Here is a 9,321-nt window from a genome sequence, read left to right as displayed (position 1 = left end):
CACAACTCCTCGCATCATGCATCATACGCATCCACCTACTAGTCCTCATTCCAGCCAAGCCAGCTTCAACACCTTATACAGGTGGCGTTGTGATCCAGCTACAGGTATGATCACATTGTCGAGCTTCAAACTAGTCAGTACATAGCAATAAATTATTGGAGGTAGAGACAAGTCTGAACATTTGTTAAAATTATTTAGAATAGGTATGCAATACAGCTTGCTATACTAAGCAACAATACGCAACGACCTATCGACTAATGTAGATCAAGCGACGTGTTCTTGCGCCTTCCAAACGATGATGCCTGGCAAGCATTGTGCCATGTATAGACAAACGATCATTGATACCGAGGTAACATACCACAATGACCTGGCTCAGCACAATCGTGCAAGCACACACAATATATTCATATCATCGTAGCTAAAGCGGCCGGCCTCAACTCGGAATGAAGAATGGCCGATGCAAGCCTCTCCTCTCCTCTCTCTCTCTCTCAAAGCACACTAGTCAGGTCCTCCTTTCTTCTTCGTATTGTTCTTCCCTTTCTTTCTCCTACCAAGATGAACATTGGCAAGCCTAGCTAGCATTACTAACATTCTTTGTATTTTTTTGGGTGCTTGCCCAATGCACTCCCCTCAGTGATTACTTTGGGTAATGACTTTTCCTTCGCAAAATTAAGGTAGAAAAAATAAAAATATACATTCTAAACGTATTAATCCTATAAATTAAGGTATATCTTATAAATAGGCATTTTCTTGCTATATATTATTGGCTAAGGCTAAACCTTAAAATTTCTTATAGCTTAATCTCTAATCCCCAAATTTTATGAATAGTGCCTAATTGAAATTTATATATAGTAGGATTCTTCCTTGTTCCTAAAGAAATCAAGGTTTGTGCTAATCATCAAATGTATTAAGCACCCTTATTTATATATTCTAAACTTATGGGAATCTCTCGGACTCACTTGATTGAGATTGACTTTCTTCTTGATATGAGTTTTGTATTGTAGTCAGTATACTGGATTTCTCTCTTTGTGAATAATGGATTTGGACTTAAATTAAGTCAAGCTATCATGCCATTTGAAGATGGGAGTTAGTTACAACCTATGCAAAGGCAATGACATTGATTTGCAAAGATAGTATTTGCAAGAGAGTCGATATGTCAACATGAAATTGATGTGCAATAGCAAAAAATGATTGAAATATTGACCTTTGATGCATGACAAATGACCAAAACCATACTCTAACACAATGACAATCACCACCCATTCTTGTCTTCTTCCCATCACCCATCTCCACTTCCTTGCCATAATATCTTCTCACCAATAGAATCACTATTCTTCTCCAAGTGATTGAAATATCAATGTTGATCATATGAGCTAGGTTATCCCTAGCAACAAGTTGTTTTAGTCCCTAGGAAAAGTCAGTTGATGAACTAATGAGCTCTACTATTTACATGAATAAAAAATGCTAGTGTCATAGTTTCACCCTTATTAGGAAGATCCACCTCAAGAAGGCAATTTACATTTCTAGTCCTAATCTCAAAGTCACAAGATGCTCTTAATTCATTGCGATTTTTCAGAAATCTCTTGTAAAACTCTATTGAGAATAGGATCCTTCGGTAGGGAGGAGATAATATCATCAATTAGCCACCCATATTTAGCCAAGCATTTCTCTACACATTACAAGAATGAGCAACTTGTAGGGTATGAATATGTACCATGCTATATCTTTTTTATTGGGATAAGGCATAAACAAGCAAACATCCACAAGGTGATGCACCTCCCCTCCAAGGGAGTGAGCAAGAACCATGTTGGCATGGATTCTATGTGAAGATAGCTTAGCTCACAAGACCAATCAACATCAAACTTTAACTGTACTAGGAATCTCCTCCTCAATTACAAAGCAATTGAGTGCAAGTGGGCAAAAGGCCCACTCTTGATCACATTGTTCAAGATTCAGAGGGAGAGAGAGACAAAGACATGGAGCTGTAATAGAGAGTAGTGAACTCTCATTGTTCTCTTCTTCTCATTCTTCCATAATGCTTACTAAAGTCTAATCACACATAACTGATAAATATACTAGGTCACTAATTAACTGACCATACCACTAACTGTAGTTGAGTCTGACTGACTCAGTTATTACAACATACATGTAGAGGGATAGCTAAGACCACAACTGTCTAGGTCATGTCGGTGATACTGATCACGAGATTGATTCTCAACACTCCCCTTCAAGCTCAAGTTAATGGTTGTACTCCAAGTAGCTCCCTGAACTGCACAAACTTCTCTTTACCAAGTGATTTGGTAAAGATATCTGCTACCTGGTCTTCTATCTTCACATGGAGTAGATCAATCTTCTAGTAAGTACCATCTCCTTGATAAAATGGTAATGAACTTCTATGTGTTTGGATCTAGCATGACAGACAGGGTTTCTAGCCATCATCACACTACTGAGATTGTCACAATGCAAGGTGACCTTCTTGTCTAACTGTATACCCAAGTCATGTAGCAGTTTCATAAGCCAAACTGCTTCATATGCCACTAACCTAGCATTTGTTACCATTACAACTATCTCAATCTTGTTATCATGTTGTTAAACTAGAAGAAAGTTGCAGAAAATGAAGGATTACACCCCCTACTTTTTAATGTCAATGCAAGAATAGACAAGTATGCCATGGTCCGGCTCATACTTTGTGCCACCATATTGCCAGTCTACTATCTAAATCCACTAGGATCGAAATGAAAACCACTTCACCAATTGCAACCACCGTTTCTTGCCCACCACTCAAGTGGCAATTTGGATTGCACAATGAAGAGTTACCTCTGAGTAAGGCCTACTTGCAATGCTCCCTAAAGCCACTTCTCCTATCGACAAAGACAAGGAAAATGACTAGTGCAAAAAATACCAACCAAAATAATAATAATAATAGAAAAAAAGAAGAGAAGAGGATTTACAGAGAATGTCTTTGAAAAGTGTGCACATCAATCGTCAGAAAGTCATAGGTGCATTGGTAAGGCCGAAGGGCATTACGATATACATAAACACACCCCACTCTATAGCAAAATCACATTTGTGCCTATTGTTCGAATGAACTTGCACCTAACTGTATCCTAAAAATCCAACAAGGAAGATGTAGGCTTCCTTTCCTACAACTCTTTCCAACATGTGCTCAGTATAAGGCAACAGATAGTTGCCTCTTTTTGTAGTTGCATCATCGACTTTGTTGTAATTTATGCACACTCTAATTTTTCCATTTTTCTTCAACACAATGACCATGGGAAAAACCCAGTATGCATGCTCAATTTTGCAGATAAACCTAGCATTTGGGAGCTTATCAATTTTCTCCTTAACTGCATTGGCATGCTTTGGGTTCATTGCATATGGGCATTGCTTAGCTAGCACCGCATTAGACACCACGGGAATGTTATGGGTTAATCTATCCCTTGAGCTCCTCGAGTGACCATGCAAATACATTTTTGAACTCTTGCAAGAGATGCACAAGATTAGTCTCCTCATCCTCAGTGAGGTCATCACATAATGAGGACAAGTCTAAGTTAATCTCTTTGACTTTCGTCGGGACCCTCAATAGGTTCACTAGCTTGTCTTTAACAATTGGCTCCAACAATACCACTATTCGATCTCATTTTTTGAATTTAGTGAATTGCTTACGGGGTACTATGGCTTTTTCTATTTTCCAACATCAATATTTGTTGCCTTCTTTCTCCTCTCTTCACTTAACCTTTTGTATCATAGGTGGACTACAAGATCCCCTTTGGAGAGTCAGGTTTTAGGCACATAAGGAATTTCCAAGTCACTATCTGATCTCTGATACAGAGTCAAAATCACCACCTTCATTGGATGAAGTTGTTTCCCTTAATGGTCACAAATCAAAAGCATTCATACTTTATACAATGTTACTAAATTCACTTTGCTTAAGCATAATCTAATACTTCCAAATATTCTAGCCAAGCCCAATCACAATCCATCTTGACTACTCCATCAACAAGCAGTGCATGCATTTGCCTAGGTTTGGAATTGGCAATAATTTGCCCAATTGTGTGCCCATCAATGTCATAGTCTATGGTTTTGAGTTCAGTATTATAGGCTTCTTTTATCTTATTACAATCCATGCATGCACTTTCTATGTCTTCTACATTAGGGTACTCATCATCCGTAATTGCTTCTTCTCACCAACCCTCGTCTATTTCAAGGAGAGCCCAATTATACAGCAAATTCAAGTTATAGACTTTGGTCCACTTCAAATGTCAAGCTTCCAAAAGCTCTTTGAGTAGTTGTTAGTTTGCACCAGGGTCATCATAGTTTCTCTTTCAAGAAGTCCAGGATCTTCATTAAGGCCAACTTGCTTGTAGGCACATGATAGAACATGCCAAGGGTTGTCTTGGTGTGTGGTGCCATCATGCAAATCAAAACCGAAGCTAGTGTTTGGTTTAAGCTTCATTTTTTATTGTTTCTCCACACTAGTTGTATCGATTGCTTCCTTATAATCATCCTCATTGTCTGAGAAGGGCAAATTAATTGTGGCAAAGATATGCATCCAATCTTGCTCATCATTAAGACAAGGAATGTATTTCGTGAGTGGACCATAGTTTGGTGTGGATGTGGCATTGCCCTTCAACAAGGTGGAGATGGTATCTAAGTCAACACGAGTGAGGTCTTCTAAGTATCCATCTCAATCCTAAGAGCTTTCGTGTGACTTCTGAAAGAATATCACAACATTACCCTAGTCCTTGATCACTCGAGCACTTCTCATCTAGGGTCAACCCAGCAAAATGTTGTAGTTGACTCCCTTCATGTGACAATAAAGTTCACTGAAAATCTAATGCCTACAATTTTTATAGGCCAGTCCTTCAACACACCAAATGGTCCAACCTTTGTTCCATTGGCTAATATAATGTTAAATCGTGCAAATTCTATAGGTGGATTGTCCCAAGCTTGCAATATTGCATGGCTGAGAATGCTAGCCCCCACTCTTGTGTCTACAATTCCCGTTTTGTTGGAGTCTCCCAATGTGACAAAAGGAAGCACTACGTGCATCTCTATTCCTTCCTAAAAGGCATTTACTTGCAGGTTCCCTATTGTGGGATTTAGAGTCAAACTAGGTATGTGTGTGTCAACGATTTTGCCTTGTTCAACTTGTTTTGTGACTATCGAGATTTTAGTTTAGCTTCTAGTAATGGGCACATTTCCTAATATGGCTAGGATTGAGGCAACTAGAGCATTGCTATTTCACTCATTGATTGAATTGTTCAACAATTGCTTGGTTAGGAGTTCTATTGGTGTGAGGTCTACTTCTAGCGCTCGTTTTATGTCAACTTTAAACCTAGTCCCATGCACCCTATGAATACCAAGAGTTGTTGCATTTGGTTGAGCTAAGCCTCTTTCCTCAACCTATCGACCTGTTGTGCTTGTGTGAATCTTGCAACCTGTTGCAACAGGTCCTTCTCTAGCCTTCTTTCATCTTCTATCTCAATGATGATTTCACGTGTTGGTCTATCGACATGCACTACCCACGCCTTTTGCTCATATTGTGCTAGAAGCTATTGGATTTCGGCTAGAAATTCTCGAGGGTTAATCCCTAGATTGATGATGCTAATGATGTTTGGTAGAGTAGTAGATTCTCCTGTGAAAGACACTTAATCTAAGAGCTTGTCCCTCTAGGGTTCACTCAACTTATGTACTTTCATGGGTTTGTTTTGTCACCTTTTCCCCTCAGTTCAATATTGTTGTGGTTCAATTCTCCCGTGATCTTTGAGTTCCATTTTCTCCTTTGGCTTTTGGTGATTGGTTGATTCTTTCAAGTGGTTTCTAGCTTAGTGGGAACAAAATTGGCTCCTTCTACACCATATCATCTTTAGATGTTCAAATGGAGGATGTGAATAAGGGACTTGAGACTTATCTATGATGATATGCATGGGATTCATGGATTCATTTCATTAAGTTTGCCTACAACAACTTTGGACATTCCATTATAGGAGTACGATATAAAGTGGTCCTTCCTATAGCCATGTTTAATGAGAAGATGAATCCTTGTAAAAAAGAAACATTGGAGCTTATGCAAGCTCTACTTTAGCAATGTAAAGTGAATGTTAGGAAAACATAGGATCAAATGAAGCTTTATGTGGATGAAAGAGATGGCTTGTGGAGTTTTAAGAAGGAGAGTTGGTGCTTTTAAAGGTTCCTAAGTCAATGTATTCTACTATTAAATATGACTCTAGCAACAAGCTTGCACATGAGTACTATGGGCCGTATAAGATGGTCAAGTGTATGGTTGATTCGGCTTATTGCCTAGAACTCTCTTTCTTTACAAAGGTTCACAATGTTTATCATGTGAGTTAGTTCAAGCCTTTTATTGGATCCCAAATGGATTATGTGGAAGAGCTACCGCCTATGGATAAAGAGAGCATGATTAAATATATTCATGAGGAAATCATAGAGTAGCATGAGAAGCAGCATAGATCCCAAGGAATTTGGGAGGATTTGTTCAAATGGTAGGGTCTACCTCTTGAAGAAGCTTCTTGGAGACCAACAATTACCTTGAAGGAGTTTTCTTATTCTAGAGATGCTATTTTGATTGAGGAATAGTCAAATTTGGCCCTGTTTTACTACAGATTGAATGCAAATAGCTCATTGGTTTAGAGTTTTTATCTTGGACTAACGATAACAAAATGAAACTTATATTGGTGGAAAGTACATAAAATAAGCTTAGTGTTAACATATGGCACATTTTATTTTGAGTGATCCATAGAAAGGCATTCGAGCTTCACTATAACAAACAACATGTTGTCTAGTATGTGTAGGGATCTATTCGTGATAATATTGTGGCCAAGTTTCCAGCTTCATGCTTTTGGATGGATGGATGTATATATATATATATATATATATATGATATACTTGGTACTCGACTCCGAATCCAATCCAACTCCTTGTGTCCTCGTCATGTGTAGGCCGTGGCGGCACGAGATATCAGCCAATTAGGATCTGCCACGTCTAAAGAAGAAGCTTCTAAGTTCTACGGGGGCCTAGTGGTAATTGTTGTTGTTGTGAATCCTCGTGTGTTTTCAGAGGACACAATCCTTAGCCCGCCAGGCAGACACGAGAAAAGACGAAAGAACGATAAATGATGAGGTTTACTGCAGATGATCATCATCCATGGGGGAGGCCTCCATCGTCGCCAGTCTTCCGAGCAATCAACCCAGAGCTGTATGTGCAGCCCAACCTGCGAGTGGGCCTCGTAGGGACCACCGCCTTCTTCTTGGTGGTGGGAGGCCTGCTGTGGCAGAAGCACAAGTATGAGCAACAGCAGCAGGCGGCAGCAGCACGGCACAACTCTGCTCCGCCGGTTGAGCGCGATGTTCAGGAGGCTGGTTAAGAATCTAGGCTATTATAGATCCCGTACGGACAGACAGACAGACAGAAGCATATAGGGTTTGCTAGACATGAACGTTCGTTTCCGTTTGGACATTTCTCTACCTTGCCCTCCTTGCAGGCTTTTGGCAGGTAAAGCTTGATAATTGTCCTTTTTGTATTTAAAAAAAACTTTGTAAATGATCATATGAAAGAGGCATTGAATCATCTTAAACGATGGTAGAAGGCTTGTGAAATCTTGATCCTCCAGACAATTCCAGCAAATCCCCACAGATCTTTTACAGAAGAAACAATTTGTCTTCTCGGTAGTATTGTCGCGATGTTTCTCATGACCTGTAATGGGAAAATTTTTCTCCCACAAAACTCCCAAACATTATCTGGGGAATGATTTTATTTGCCACAGTTTCTTTTTTCAAATTTCTGTCTTCAGAGCTTCTAAGCCCAATAGAGATGCGCCTGCCTATTTCTTTGATTCTAAATGTTGTTGTTTTCTTTTTCTCTCGTTTTCTTTGTAGGTTACAAGTTCCGAACAGATTTGTGTACATCTACTGCAACCCTAAATTTTGAGAAACACTTTTTTCGTCTCTTCCTGGATCAGATGTGCTAGTTATGCCAAATAATGTTCAGAACCTGGTAGTAATCAGCTGGGGCTATTGCTGTTTTTACAACCAGGGGTATAATTATTGCTGGTGGTTTTAATTGGGACACTTGGAATGTTATGTATAAATTGATGTCTTACTGATCAGTTAATCAGTGGCAAGCAATGCAATCCATGTGATGTAAGGAGGTGGAATGTTATGAATATATTGATGTTTCACTGATCAGCTAATCATTGGTGAGCCATGCAATCAATCTATGCCAAGTAAGGAGGTGGACTGTGTTTCGAAAATTTGGTGATTTTTGTTCGAGTGATAGTTAGAAGTCCAGTTCCTTGAGTTTGCATGTTGGGCATGGCCAGCCCGTGGTTCACTTGTACTTGCAGAATAGGAGTAACATGCCTAACACCTGCTTTGAGTTCATGAATTATGAACTGTCATATTTAGCACAAAGATGTCATATTTAGCATAAAGGTGTCTGGAATGGGTCTTAGTGGAACAGTATAAGCACCACAGACCACCATCTATTTGGGGTGTTTGCAATCTCCTAACTAAGATAGCTGATCTAGTGTGGAGTCTACACCTTTGTAAACTCGGACTGCAAAGTTTGATGTTGGCAGTAAAGAAGGCTGAGCCATTATCTTCTTAGTTACTGGATCTGGATCTCATGAACGGAAACATCATAAATATGCATTTGGATATCAGAGCAATGACGAGATAAGTGAGGCTGTTACTGGTTAGATTACTGAATTCTACAAGAGCATGGTTTGATGGCTTTGAGACAGGTGAAACAGGCAGAGGCTCTAGCAGGGAAGAGGCAATGGCATGGTGTGTGCTACTCTAGTCATGGCAGAAGTGGCCATGGGCTTGTGAGTTAGTAGGATGATTCAGACATCATTCAAGTTCGACTGCACTTCACACACTCTTTTCATGTGCAGAGTTATCTAGTGTGTTTCTGTCCCCTCTGGGCATCATCACATTTGAGAAGACAATGGAGTTTTTAGATAAAGGTTAAATAGTTGGGACTAATGCTACAATATTGATGGTATTGATATGCACATATGTTGGTTGTTCATGTCGTCCTTAATAGTCGCCATTGTCATCATCATCATCATCAAACTTAGGGTCCGCTGTGACAGTATACTCTTAGGTTCTTTCTTTTGGGGCACTACAGACAAGAAAATAGGGAGGCTCTCCTGCCCAAATTTGTCCACCTGTAAAATGTGGGTCCTATCAACTCTTTGACATGTTATATAACACCTGTATTTTTTCCACTGCTGCATCTATCCAGGGCAGTGTGTAACCAGCCTTACATTCTTGGTGTAGTATATGTGCCCATTTG

General features: G+C 39.5%; 1 long non-coding RNA gene across 1 annotated transcript; it reads left to right on the top strand.

Moving 5' to 3' along the window:
- Positions 1–6,998: 6,998 nt before the first annotated feature.
- On the top strand, positions 6,999–8,215 carry LOC148030951 (uncharacterized). The gene is made up of 2 exons (XR_015691829.1): positions 6,999–7,515; positions 7,899–8,215. It is a non-coding gene; the product is annotated as an uncharacterized LOC148030951 (long non-coding RNA).
- Positions 8,216–9,321: the final 1,106 nt, after the last annotated feature.

The sequence above is a fragment of the Lygodium microphyllum genome, chromosome 9 (genome assembly GCF_053477565.2).
Source record: "Lygodium microphyllum isolate KBCC chromosome 9, Lygodium_microphyllum_v1.1.10, whole genome shotgun sequence".
NCBI lineage: Eukaryota > Viridiplantae > Streptophyta > Polypodiopsida > Schizaeales > Lygodiaceae > Lygodium > Lygodium microphyllum.
Note: the sequence above shows the minus strand (reverse complement) of the source record. Positions and strands in the feature narration are given on the sequence as shown.